This window comes from Bos indicus, chromosome 14 (genome assembly GCF_029378745.1).
Source record: "Bos indicus isolate NIAB-ARS_2022 breed Sahiwal x Tharparkar chromosome 14, NIAB-ARS_B.indTharparkar_mat_pri_1.0, whole genome shotgun sequence".
Classification (NCBI taxonomy): domain Eukaryota; kingdom Metazoa; phylum Chordata; class Mammalia; order Artiodactyla; family Bovidae; genus Bos; species Bos indicus.
In genome coordinates, this window is record NC_091773.1 from 21,563,913 (window position 1) to 21,578,815 (window position 14,903).

General features: G+C 43.3%; 1 protein-coding gene across 4 annotated transcripts in view; it reads right to left on the bottom strand.

Annotated features, from left to right (window-relative positions):
• ST18 (ST18 C2H2C-type zinc finger transcription factor) overlaps positions 1-14,903 on the bottom strand; it is a 91,001-nt gene that overhangs the window by 60,169 nt on the left and 15,929 nt on the right. The gene's annotated exons all lie outside the window — the stretch shown is intronic.

Here is a 14,903-nt window from a genome sequence, read left to right on the forward strand (position 1 = left end):
GGCACTAACAAAAACAGCCCGGGAGTTGAATCCATTGAACTGTGTAGATTCTATTTTACTGCTGATCAGAAGAGTTAAAAAAAAAATCATCCTTAATCCTGAGTAAGCATATGTTAATCTGAGCTTTGCCTGGCACTAGACTAAATACCCAGGGACGGATGAAACAAGATTTGCACTGGTTTGTTAATCCCAAGAAAGAGCTAATGTGAAAAATATACCACCAGCTACGAGAAATGTGTCCAGTATGGATAAATCACAAGGTTTTTTGGATAGTTGTTTGCTACTGAAACTGCTTATCTCCGCCACAGTTGCATGTCAAACTTGAGATGCCACATCCTGGGCTTTGACTTGAAAGATGGGGCATTAAGTGTGTGTGGGGCAGGGGGTGGATGGGTAGGCTATGAACATTTGATCAGCCCATCTCCAGGCACAGAAAAAAGTGGAAGGATGCTCATGGCACTCTGCCGTTTGAGTCTCACCCATTTGGCACACAGAACAAACAAATAAAAGGAGGAGAAAGGAGATTGGATTTCACAAAAATGGACCACAGTTTATCCTTACTCCTGCTCTCATAGCGTTTTATTTGGAAGTCCTCCTGAGGACGGCCCTTTGAAAACACATTTCCTACATATAGCTCGCTTGGCATCAGTGCAGCTCACTCTGTGCTAAAGTTAAAGCAAACATTCTCTTGGTGAGATCTAGGAAGACCAGAGGGTTCAGCCAATACTGAGTCTCTGACACATATTTATTAAATGCTCTTTGGAGAAAAATGCGAGAGCTTAAGATGAAAAGATCCAGAGGAGAGAACCCTGGTCACAGAGTAATAAGATATTATTCATTCTATCTCTAAAAGAAGGTTGAATATTCAGTAATCTTAAGACAAGGCCTTAAACTGTTCTCTTAAAAACATCAATACGGAGAAGTACCCATGGTGGCCCGTTTGTGAAAATTATCTGATCATCATCATACATGAATTCTTGGGCTTCACAGGTGGTGCAGTGGTAAAGAACCCGTCTGCCTAGGCAGGAAACTCAAGAGACTCAGATTCTATCCCTGGGTCGGGAAGATCTCCTGGAGAAGGGAATGGCAACCCGCTCCAGTATTCTTGCCTGGGGAGTTCCATGGACAGAGAAACCTGGCGGGCTACAGTCCATGGTATCACAAAGAGTGCGACATGACTGAGCACAGGCACATACACATGAATTCTTGAATTTAGAAGGGTAGCCTTTAAAATCTCAGAAGAAAATAAGTGCTATTCTTATCTGGGAAATAAAAGATTCTAGAAGGAGGGATAATTCAAGAGGGTTAGAAATTCCTCAAAAAAAAAAAGATTAAAAATTGAGAATTGAAGATTATCCTGATGTGGAAGAGAAGAGCAAGTTTCTGAGACAAACTAATGTGCTTTGGCAACATTTCTTTGATGAGCCCAAATTTAAAGTGACCATGTACAGACGATGGGGTAGAATAGAATCTAAGCAAATGAGCAGGAGAGCAGACAGGGGCCTTCAGGAGGAGACTGCATGGCCCGAGCCTGGCCAGTCAAGCAGCACAGTCTATGACACATGTGTCCTATGTCACGGGAGCAAACACAGACAGAGAAGCAGACCTCCCGGGGCCCACGCCTTCTCTGGCCAGGAGGACGACCTGTGAAAGGGGAGGGACAGGAGAAGAAAGCTCCCAGGAATGTGAAGAGGGTTCAAGAAGCCCCCTAAACCAAGTCTCCTAAACCAAGAGTTTCCATCAAGATGCTCACAAAATACACAAGTAAGACCACTTAACCACTATCCAGAACCAAGAAGACTTATAGAAGATGAAAGAGGCTTCCAGCAAATGACATTCACATACTAAAATGGGGAAGGAAAGTGGACTCTAAACATCAATGTAAGCAGAGCATGGGCTCTGGAAAAGAGGCTGGGAAGGTTTATTCAAACAAAGCTTCGTCAGCACCAGGACAAACACTGATCACGGACACCTGGCTGGAGGCCTTGGCCAGTCCGACAAATACCATTACTTTCTGATGGTTGAGGTGATGGATGAAGTGGAACATCTAGTTCCGGTGGGATTCTTACAGATTTTGCCTTGTCAGTATATATTTTTGAAAATAAATTATCTCCTGGAGCTACATAATTTGTTCTCATTTTCTTTTTTTTAAATATAATTTTATTTATTTACTTTTGACTGTGCTGGGTCTTCACTACTACACGGGTTTTACTCTAGTTGCAGCAAGGGGGGTCTACTCTCGACTTGCAGTGCGCAGGCTCCTCGTTGCTGTGGCTTCTCTTGTTGCGGAGCACAGGCTCTAGGGCACACAGGCAGTGCATGGTCTCTACAGCACAGGCTCAGTAGTTGCCACACATGAGCATCATTGCTCCACAGCATGTGGGATCTTCCTGCATCAAGGATCAGACCCATGTCTCCTGCATTGGCAGGCAGATTCTTTACCACTGAGCCACCAGGGCAGCCCTGTTAATAGTATTATCTTGTTAATGTTTTTATCCGAGTTTATTTAGGAAGACAAGGAACTTCTCAAAATCACATGACCTGTAACTTGTGGGGCTGATATTTGAATCTGGCCTGCTGGTCCCCAAAGTTCATGTTCTCCCTATGTGTCGCCAAATCAGAATAAGGAACCTGGGTAATTTCCATCTGCCTTTGACAACTAGGTGGAGCAGGCCCTGTTAAACCAGTCACCACTCTAACCGAAGGAAGCCACCTGCCACAGGGCTGATCCCAATGATTCAGGTCTCATTAAATCAGGAGATGACGCTCAGTCAAAGCAAAGAAAAATGTCGCAAAACGTGGTTAAGACACAGGCTCCCCCCACAATGTCCATAGTGCGGAGCAGTAGAATGAACATGAGGAGACATTAATAATAATAAAGATCAAGTTCAGCATTTGGGTCCAAACAATAACTTGTGGAAGGATGAAAAGGATATTACGGTTCTATCAAAAAATACAAATATAGCTTCAAATAAATTAATGCATTTGATATTAACAGTGCGTGAAGCTCCTTATATAATATTAGCTGTGTCATCTGCAACGAGTAATTGAATCTTCTGGGATGCTAAATTCCTCATCCAACGAAGAGGGATAACAATTCCCATATCACGTGTTGTGGGCAAAGAAGGTGCTCTCCGTGCTGCTGGTGACAAAAGCAGGTCAGGGCAAGGCGGTCCTGACCCCCGGTTCTGACTCTGTGTGCCTTGGACTCCAGCAAAACTCGGCTGAAGGCGCCACCCAGCAACTCCAAACTCTCCCCCACCGGGTGCCCTGCACAGACTGACGCAAGCTTCCATGTCTGTAAATGTGTTCTACTTTTTTACGTCGTATTTGTATTTACATAAATTACATTAGATTTATATACAACATTTGCTTTAAATCTCACATTCTGTGCATTTCTCCACTGCAAAGTAGCTGTGGCCCAGGCAGCATTTGGAGCTGAAATGAAAGCCTTTATAATAAATATTACCCTTTGTGTGTGCATGGAGAATGGTCCCTCTCCCTCGTTTTCCCCGAGGGCACACTGTTTTGGCTTTATTGTGACACTTCACTGTGACACTGCAGTGAGGGAAAGCCAGGCTTTACATGTCACTGAAAGAAATGCCACAAAATGCTAACATATCTTCTCAAGGTTGCCAGAAATCATTTCCACTGGGTTGTGTTTTCCCATCTGCGGAGCTCTGAAATGTTAAGGAAATAAATGAGCTCTATTATCTATATTTTTCTAGTAGATGAGAAAGAAAGAGAAAAAATACACTCAGCCCTGCATTTATTGTTCTATTCAATCAAACTGTTGCTTTAAACATGCAGAGTCCTCCAGGGAGCGTTACCGATGCACCGAATGCCTTTCAATGCCATATTTCATATCTGTGGTTTTGATTTTATTAAAATATCTTTAGAAGATCTGTATTTTTACCTGAAAAATTTGGTTACATTTTCAGAAAATGCTTCCATTTGGTAACCTGAATTCTAACTTGAAATGGTGCTCCCTTTGATGACAAGATATAGCTGAAATTTTATTCAAAAATGATGGAGGACAATAGCAATCAGATAACGCTGATGATAGATTCATTGCTGGAGGTCTGTTTGATGTCAAATTCACTGACCTTTCAGGCTTAGGAAACTGCGAGTCCCTCAAATCTGTGCAATGAACACTGGGTTCTAGAATAATTTTCCAGCTTATTTTAACAGTAATAAATCCTCAGTGCAAGTTAACAGAAGATATGTAACACATTCAAAAACACAGGTTCATATATGGGAATGGGCTTCCCAGGTCGCACTAGTGGTAAAGAATCCTGCCTGCGAATGCCTATGTAAGAGACGCAGGTTTGATCCCTGGATTGGGACGATCCCCTGGAGGAGAGCATGAAACCCCACTCCAGTATTCTTGCCTGGAGAATCTCCATGGACAGAGGAGCTTGGCGGGCTACAGTCCTTAGGGTCGCAAAGAGTTGGACACGACTTAAGTGACTCAGCACAGACATATAGTGGGACATCTATTTCCCACATATATGGGAACAGAATCTAAAAAAGAGTGGATATATGTATATATATAACCAACTCACTTTGCTATACACCTGAAACTAACACAGTATGGTACATCAATTATTCTCCTATAAAAATTAATTTTAAAATGTAGGTTCAGCAATAGCTATATTTTGAGTACATCCCACCAAAAGAATAGAACAGGAAAACAAATGGAAGTTATAAATCCCTGAGTCCAAGAAATTATTTACGTGCTCCAATATTTCCAGAGAAAATTCATATTGGGTATTTCTGTTGTTTTCTTCTGGTTAGAAAGAAAAGCACAGACTCATAGGAAGGGACCCAGAAGAATGAATTTGAAGAATGACTGGCAGGAAAAAAATGCAGGTGTGATGTTTGAAAAAGAAAAAACTTATACTATATTTTCAGAGACATGATATTATTTGAGGAAACCCCCAAAGACCCTACAGATAAAGTACTAAAATAAGGAAGCAAATTTAATGAAGTCACTGTTTAAAATGATTTGAACTTCTATAAACCAGTGATAAAAAATGAGAAAAAATTAAAATAAAACCATTTATGATGCATGGAAGTATGAAACACTGAGGAATAAATTAATACAAGACATGTAAAACCTATAAAAAGCAAATAACATTTTGTGAAAATTAAAGACAATCTTCATAAAGGAAGAAATAGAAAATGTTCATGGAATAAAAGATTCAGTACTGAGAGATTTCAATTCTTCTCAAATTTTACCTACTAATTTTAATGCAACCCCAAACAAAATCCCAAGAAGAATATTTTTCTTTTTTCTTTTTTTTTAGCAATTGACAAGTTAACTCTAAAATTTGGATGGAAATGAAAAGAACCAAGAACAGCAAAAATGGTCTTGAAGAAGAACAGTGAGGAAGTTGAAAGACTTACAGACCTGGGTGTCAGAGTTTATCATAAACCTTTAGTACCTGAGACAGGTATTTCTGGTGCAAACATAAAGAAATAGAGAAAAAGAACAGAGTATACAGTCCGTCTACTGGATCCAGGAATAGACTCACACAAATACAGGCAATTTATGGCGAAGGTGTCACTGGGGAAAGAGTTGTCTCTTCAGTGGCTGGCACCGGGTCAACTGAATATTTATCTGAAAAAAAAGTCTTGACTCTAACTGATGGTGCATACAACAAACTATTCATGACAGGTTATGGATTTAAACCATGTGCTATGAAACAATAAAACTTCCAGAAAAAAAATGTGAGAAAGTTCTTACATGACCTTGGCAAAAACTTCCTAAGCAGTTTACAAAACATAATGATTTAAAGGAAAACACTGGTAAATTAGAACATCTTAAATTTAAGAACCTTTATTCATCAAGAGATACCAGCCAATAAGGAGAGCTTCCTGTCAATATTCTGGTTTTTAATCTATTTACACAAACGTGTTTAGGTCGTGAAAATTCATTGAGCTCTCCTCTTATCATGATAAGTACATGATTCTGTAGATATATTACACTCTTCAAAACAATAAAAGGCCAATAAGACAAAGAATTCTTTCAAATAAACAGGAAAATGACAAATAACTTAAAAGTGGGCAAAAACATGGCAGAAAAACTGACACGCAATTGAAGAGGCACTCAGGCTCTTTCCTCTCCAGGTAAACACAAAAACATAACTGGCTTCTTGGCAAGTGAAATGGGAACTGTAAGTGGAATCCTCTAAAACTTCTTCGTCCCAGCATCAAAATAGTAACCCCCAAACATCATAGTCTAGAAGAAATGACAGTGATTAGTGTCACTTAAAACTTAGAGGATGCACGGCTGGTGGGCCCTATGTTCTTTCTCTTCATTAAATTTAACAGTGTGAGTGAAGGAAGTTAGAGAAATAGCATATGACATCTTTTATCCATGGGATCTAAAAAGAGGTGATACAAAATAACTTATCCACAAAACAGAAAGGGACTCACAAGACTTCAAGAAGAAACTTGTGGCTGCCTAGGGGGAAGGATCGGGGGAAGGGATAGTTAGGGAGTTTGGGATGGACAAGCACACACTGTCGTATTTAACATGCATAACCAACAAAGACCTGCTGTACAACACAGAGAAGTCTGCTCAATGTCACGCGGCAGTCTGGGTGAGAGGGGAGTCTGGGGGAGAATGGATCCATGTGGATGTATAGCTGAGCCGCTCTGCCATGCACCTGAAACTATCACCACACTGTTAATCGGCTATATTCCAAAATAAAATAAAAAGTTAAAGTGCAGACTCTTAGTAAGACTGATCCTCGGGGTTAACAGTGGGCAGCCACAAACTCAAATAATAGTTCTAATTGCAACTGCTAGACCAAAATAAAGGATATTTGCTTTACAGATTAACATAGATGCAACTATGAGTGTTTCGCAGTCACTGATGTGGCAGATACATACTTTCCATCAGCGAGGGGAACCAGGACTGTTGGCATTCCCCCCACTGGCTCAGCAGTAGAGAGTCCTCCTGCCAGTGCAGGAGACGTGGGTTTGAGCCCTAGGTCCAGAAGATCCCCTGAAGAAAGAAACGGCAACCCACTCCAGTATTCCTGCCTGGGAGAATCCCAAGGACAGAGGAGCCTGGCGGGCTACAGTCTCTGGGGTCACAAAAAATAGGACACAACTGAGCGGCTAACACACACGCAACATGTATTTGAGTATGGATTCTCCTGGCCCATCTTCAGCACTTCAGACAGCACTGCTATCTGAACATTCTGCCAACAAGCATTCTCATGCGTCTCTAAGAGACCCAGCTAGGAAGACAAAGAAAATAACTGGATACACCTCTGGTATGACTTATAGCATATCCTGGCCTGATGGAGTGACAGAATAACCTCTCAAAGACAAAGCTGAGATGCTGGCTTGAAGGTGCTACCCTGCCGAGAGGGCATGCCTTCTTTGGGGCCAGTATGCACACATGATGACCGTTATAGTGCCCTGCCCTCCATGGTTTGGATATTTGGGCCCAAGAACTAACAAACAGGTGGCGTTAGGAATGACTTGGTTTACTATGATTCCTAATGACTAACTTGAAGGATCTGTACATTACTCCCCCTGAATGTGTCCTCTGAGGGTCTAAAGATCCTGGTCCCTTAAAAGAGGGCTTCCACTGGGGGACACCTGAGAGTCCGATCAAAGTTCCAGCTCTGCCTGCCTCTCAGTCATGTGGATATCTTGGGCGGGGAGTCCAGCAGGCAGGAGAGGGTTGCCATCCTGGCAGGAGTATGGATCCTGGCTATCAGGAACAGCAAGGCTGCCATTAAATTTGGGGAACAGAGAAGAACACATTTAGTGACCCTCTTGGCCTCTCCTAGTTCTTTCTGGCCAGACTTGACAGCCAATCAGCTGGGCAGCAGCCAGAGAACTTGAAGGTCATGGTGACCAGGGCTCAGGTCCCTTAGGGATGAAGGTCACCAGGTAAGCCATCTAGGCAAGCAGGGATGCTAGGCAAGAAGGAAGATGTGGATGGAGGGGTATGTAGGCAACGAGAGCTGGGAGCAGCCCCCACAGCTGAGCACCCGGGAGGAATGGCGAGACTTTGGAAGCAAGTCTTGCCCGGCTACTCAGCCACCTTCTACGGAATCAGGAGACAGGTGCCTGTGGGAAAGTTAAGTCTGTGTTCACTTGAAATGGGCCTCCTGATTCCACGTCACAGGCTACCGCAAACACAAGTTTACTTTTACACAGATGAGCCTGGGGGTCACATTTCTTTCATGGAGGACAATCCCCGAGTCCACGCCCAGCTTGCTCAGCCACATGGTGGACACGCGTGCCCACGCTGTGTGAAGCACAGCACCCACAGAAAACCTATAATTTAAGCTTCTCCTGTGACTCATGTCATCAATTCAGCAGTCATGTCGTTGCTATTTATCGATGGTTGGTTTGCTGTCATGGAACACTGATTCCATCGGCAAGGTTACTTGATAATATCAGGTTTATAAGAGTGAGAGTTGTTTTCCCATAAGGCCAGAGCTAATAGATGCTTTTTCCTCATTTAATTGGGATTAAGTTTTATGAATGATCAATTACTTGCATAATGTCCACAACAGTTTTTTCATAAAATAGTCAAGCCATTAAAAGCCACACTATAATAATAATAATGATAACAACAATATAAAAACTTACTCTGAATCCTGAGTAACAGTGGAAGAAGCTAAGAAGACTCTCTGAACCCTCCTGCTCCCCTCGCCCCACCATGCTGGTGGACACACTCTTCCCAATGATATCATTTTGGCAACACTGTCAGAACACACTCCTTTTGTGCCACCATGGGAGTCTGGAAGTTTCCATGATTGTAAAACTTAACTCCCTAATTGCCGTTGTCTCTCCCAGTAACCTGGAACTGTCTAAAAGGGAACAGAGTGCTTCTTGTTCATTTCTTATCTCCTGTACATCTATAGACATCCCAGGCGGCACGGTGGTAAAGAACCCGCCTGTCAATGCAGGAGATGCAGGAGACAAGGGTTTGATCCCTGGGTTGGGAAGATGCCCTGGAGGAGAAGATGGCAACCCACTCCAGTATTTTCGCTCCATGGAAAATTCCATGGACAGAGGAGCCTGGAGGGCTACAGTCCGTGGGTTGCAAACAGTCAGACATGACTTGAGCATGCATGCACCAGCACCAATGCATCTATGAGCCTGGGTCTTGGTATCACACTTCATAAATGTGGCCTGAAGCTGAAGTCCATCCATGTGTAAGCGTATGAAGATGACTTCATGCAAACAGGAATTGCCTTTCCCTGGGAGAGGCATCAAAACCTACCCAGTGACTGTTCAGACGATGTGGCTGCCCATTCTCCTTGGAACAACAGGTCGTTGATCCACATGGGCTTTTGGTTCTAGTTGCCCTCTCCACCGAGGAAAGCCAAAAGAGAGATGGTGGTGGGTGGGGTTAACAGGAGCAGGTTAGTCAGTAAATCCTACTTTATTTATTCACAAAGTAAAACCATGAACTAGGGATGGGTTTGCAGCTTCTTTGTGATCGTGGGGCCGTCACTCCCGGAAACACATCAGGACCACACAAGTAAACTCTACATTTGGTGGCTTTAAACGAAGATCAGGAAGCATAAAGTACCACCTATTTTAGTACTGAATGACTAGAACACAGGTGTCCTCTGTTCTCTCCTGTGAACATTTACTGACTTTTTCTTACCCCAAGATGTGCAGACTTGAACTCTTTCTAAAGAGCAGGCTCTGAATGGCTCTGAATATTGAGAATGACAGAGAGTAAGGCTTAATTTGTTTAAAAATTTGATTTAAGAATGAAATGTTTTGGGTGCTTCCCTGGTGGTTGAGTGGCTAAAACTCCACTCTCCCAATGCAGGGGGCCCAGGTTTGATTCCTGGTAAGGGAACTAGATCCCACATATCAAAACTAAGACTTTACAGGCTGGAACTAAAAATCCCCCATGCTGCAGTGAAGAGCAAAGATCCCATGTGCCACAACTAAGACCTGGTACAGACAAGTTAGTTAATTAATTAAAAAATAAAAATATTAAAAAAGAATGCAATGTTTTTACATTCAAAAGATAATCATAACCATATTTGGCATATTAGCAACTAACATAGTGGCTTCATGCTCTTTAAAATATAATTAATTCACTTCTTCAGATGACATTTATATACACATACTTCTTTCAGGCAGTCTTTATATTTGATTATTGTGTAGTAAGAAGGAGAGTCACATCATTTTTATCATCTAGAATGGATTTTTATCAATGTTGCCCTTTTTCATTATTTGCTGATTTCTTTTCCTGGTTATTCCTGGTGTGGTTTCTACTATAGATATTTCTCAGTGTTCAAAAGAATGGTTTTCTCAGGTTCAAGAGGGGTGGGTCTAGTAGAACATTGAAAGTAGACATTTGCAAAAGAAGAAAAGGTAATGTGAAGAGAAGGAAAGGGGGAGAGAGGGAGAGAATGTGAGGTGGAAACACCAGGGAAGGGGGGCTGGGAGGAAACTGTGTGTACCCATGTCTGCGTGTGCACCTGTGTGTGTGCACTGTGTATGTGCCTGTGTGTGTGCGTGTGCACCTGTGTGCACTGTGTATGTGCCCATGTGTGTGCGTGTGCACCTGTGTGTGTGCATTGTGTATGTGCCCATGTGTGTGCGTGTGCACCTGTGTATGTGCACTATGTGCCTGTGTGTGTGTGTGTGCACCTGTGTGTGCACTGTGTGTGTGCCCATGTGTGTGCGTGTGTACCTGTGTGTGTGTGTGCACTGTGTGTGTGTGCACTATGTGCCTGTGTGTGTGTGTGTGCACCTGTGTGTGTGCACTGTGTATGTGCTCATGTGTGTGTGCGTGTGCACCTGTGTGTGTGTGCACTGTGTATGTGCCCGTGTGTGTGTGCGTGTGCACCTTTGTGTGTGTGCACTGTGTATGTGCCCATGTGTGTGTGCGTGTGTACCTGTGTGCGTGTGCACTGTGTATGTGCTCATGTGTGTGTGTGTACCTGTGTGCGTGTGCTCTGTGTATGTGCTCATGTGTGTGTGCGTGTATACCTGTGTGTGTGTGCACTGTGTGTGTGCCCGTGTGTGTGCGTGTGTACCTGTGTGCGTGTGTGCATTTGTGTGTGGGTGTGCTGAGGGCACAATGTCAAAGACCAGCAGAAACAGACACCAAGAGTGACCAACATGAGGGAGAGGCTCACCCACTGGTGGAAACAAAACAGACCAGGGCATACACAAACACAGCAACACAACTCCCTCAACTAACATGGTGATGTCTGGCTTTTAACACGACTGTGACAAAAGACACTTTTAGAGCATGTGGCTCTTTTATGACTATCATCGTAAATGCCGATTTTATTTCTTGACATTTACCTGAATGCAGATATTTGGTCCATAAATCTAGTTTCCTTTCTTAGTTCCCTGAACTAAAAAAAAACTAGAAACTTACAGATACACACAAGGCCATCAGTATGAACAAGAGTTGTCTGACATTTGGATGGCTTCCATTTATCCTTCTCCACTTCACCAAAACATATCATGAATCATTTCACAGAACTTGCTGCCATGCAGGAGAAATATTTAAAATGAGGATCAAGCGTTAAAATAGTCAAGTGAGTGCTGAATTAGCAGGGATCATCTCCTCCGATGTATTATTAAAATTGGGTGTATGTAAATGTACGTGTCATCTCACTATATATGTGTATGTGCAAGTATATATATGCACACACACAAATCTGTGCAGTGCTTTGGCAGCCAAGTATTCCACTGAATCTGAAATAACTTGCTTTTAGAGGCTGTCCCTGATTTAGAAGCTCTCAACTAAAGATTGAGCCTGCAAGTCCACAAGTCACTTCCCATCAGAGTGAGTCTGAAGTTCAGGGAAGAGCGGATTTGACACGCAAGTGGATTGAAAGCCTGGAAGAGTTCACCAAGAAGTCACCAGCAAAGAGGGTCAGGGACACACCTGGGGTGGGGCTCCAGTGTTTAGAGACTGGGGAGCTGAAGGAGAACCAGAGCTGAGAGCTGAGATAGAATCAGAGAGGCAGGGGAGGTCAGGAAGGTGAGTGGGCCTGCCAGTTCTTCCTTCCTGCAAGGAACTTGGAGCCCCTGACCCCAAGAGAGACGATGGGCTCTGTGTCTGCCTCTGCCTCCAAGGACACAGGCCCTCAGAGGGCTGAGGGGGTTTGAACTCTCTCAGCTTTCACGGGGTACCCAGAAGAGCAGAGCTGACTTCATGGTCACCCCGGGCATATGAGATTGTTTCCCTACCAGTGTGGCTCTCCTGGCCTGGAGAACATCCTGCTCCATGAGCAGCATGCCATGGAGTGGAGGCATGTCCCTGACCTCAGGTGAGGACCACGTGAGCACCTTCATGAATCAGACGCTCCAGGGCTCACCTTCCTCCAAGGGTCCACGCATCCAGTAGCAGCGGTTCCACCTGCTGCCCTGTGACCCCAAGCCTCCTGTCCACAGATTCACTGGCTGATTCCTTACAAAAGCATCTCAGAAACAGGCAGTAGGCACTTACATTCTCACTGTGATTTCTCTTCCTGACTGAAAATGACCAAAGGAAATGAAGGGCGAAAGTAACAGAATTAAGAGCACCTTGTTTTTATGTTGGATGAAATAGACTGTAGAGGAAAACAGGTATTGATTGGAGAAAATAAATGAGAAATGATTATTACAGTGAGAGTGGCCTGGTTTGTAGTCAAGGGGCTGGTGGAAGCTTTGCCAGCCAAACAGTCTTGATTTTATTTATTTTTGTTACTTTTTTGGGCACTTTTTAATATTTTATTACTATGGGGTCTTAACCCTTTTAAATAGTCTTGACTTTGAAGGGACAGAAGTAGGGAAAGAATTGAAGAATTTGAAAGCAGAGAGGTTATAGGCACTATATAAAAGAGAATCAACATATTAAATAAAAATTCCTTCATATGAGTCACTAATTACATCAAGGTAAAGGTGCTTGCTCAGTCATGTCTGACTCTTTGCAACCTCATGGACTGTAGCCTACCAAGCTTCTCTGTCCATGGGATTTCCCAGGCTAGAATACTGGAGTGAGTTGCCAATAATCCCTTTGCCAGGTCTCCAGGTCTTCCTGACCCAGGGATTGAACTCGGGTCTCCTGTGTCTTCTGCAATGGCAGGTGGATTCTTTACCACTGTACCACTAATTGCATTACTTATTCTCTAAATGAACATTGGTAGACAATAAGAAAAAAAAAAACACCTCAAGTAAGATCATGTACTAAAGATACAATAGTAAATAAAATAGATATCTTGTTTCCAAAAAGTTAACAGTATATCAAAAAGAATTATGTATGATTCATTAAAGTTTTGTTCAATAGTTTGCTCTTTTTTTGATGTCTCACCAACCAAATTCTAAACTTGAAGGCAGGGGATCTGCTTTCTTCTGGATGGGTGGACAGATGGATGAATGAATAATAAAATAGCTATAATTCAAAGTAATAAGTGCTTTAAAACAGACAGGAAAAGAAGTACTTTGGGGACACAATGGAAGAAAGTATTAGTCAGCCTGGGAGGTCATGGGGACAGCTCACGGCGGAGATGACATTAGTCATTAGCCTTAAAGAGTGACTACAAATCCTACAGGGGAAAAGATAAAGGAGAGAATGCTGCCAGGAACAGATGTAGTAGAATTGAGATGGAAAGAGAATGATATAACATAAAATAAAATAAAATAAGAAGGAGTTTTAGGCTTGGGGTTTCCTGCAGAAAACAGTCTGGTGATGAGACTGGAAGAAGAACATTTGGAAGTGGATGTGATACGAGAAAAGCACTTTCTGTTTCAAGGAGGATGAAATAAACAAGGAGAATGATCACACAAGGAAAAAAATGAAGTGAAAAGGCAGCAGAGAGCTTCAAAGGCGAAGACAAGTCAGAAGGCACATCTGCATAAAGCCGGAGGCCAGTTAAGCTCTGCTTGGAGGTGGGGGACAGTTCTCGGGACCCAGAGGCCGAGACTGAAAATACTGCACGGAGCAGCCTTAGTCAAGAAGGCAGAGGGATGTGACATCTGAACTTGGCTCCGAGGTCCCACAGAGGGTCTGACCCACCACGAGGCCCCCTGGATCCAGGGTGGCGGTTCACCCAGTTTCACCCAACACACTCCCCTGACAAAGTCCCCGTCTGCGTTAAGAGTTCCAGGAAGTCACGCACAGAGAGAAAACACTGCAACTAAAGCACACACATGCTTTAGGGGTAGGGAGTTCACATGTCAGCATGTGGGACAGGTTTATCTGGGTTCACACTTCCAGCGGGAAAAACACAACAAAGCGTCAGAACTCTTATGTTTGCCAACACATACTGTAATTGAGAGGAGACTTCCAGTGGGTACATTAATAGCTTTCTTGAGAGATAACAGCAGAGATGAAGAACCTGCCAGTGATTCAAGTCAATTCTTCCTTCTCAGAAGATGAAGGAGAAATAAGAGATGGAATGAAATACTTCTACATTGGGTTAGAGATGCTCCATGGAACAACTGGGTGAGAAGACAGTGACTGCATCTGAACTCTGATGTGCCTGGGCAGGTTGAAAGGAACCTCAGTGCATTGGTTACCTACACATCAAGGCGACAAGGCAGTCACGTGATCCATGGAAGCTGAAAGAGACTCTGGATTTTGTCTGAGACATAACCAAATCCTCTGAGAATACATTGTAGATGCCTGTGAAAAGTGAAAGTGTTAGTCACTCAATCGTGTCTCACTCCTTGCAACCCAACAGACTGTGGCTCGCAGGCTCCTCTGTCCATGGGATTTCCCAGGCAAGCATACTGGAGTGGTTGCCATGCCCTCAGAGACCTCATAAGAATGCAGGTTCAGTCTGGAGTTAGCCTGGGAACCTGCACTTCTAATAAGCACCCAGGGGTGCTCTGAGCAGGTAGGCTCTGGGTGACACCTGGTCCCCAAGTAGGAGGAGGGATGTTATCATATAATC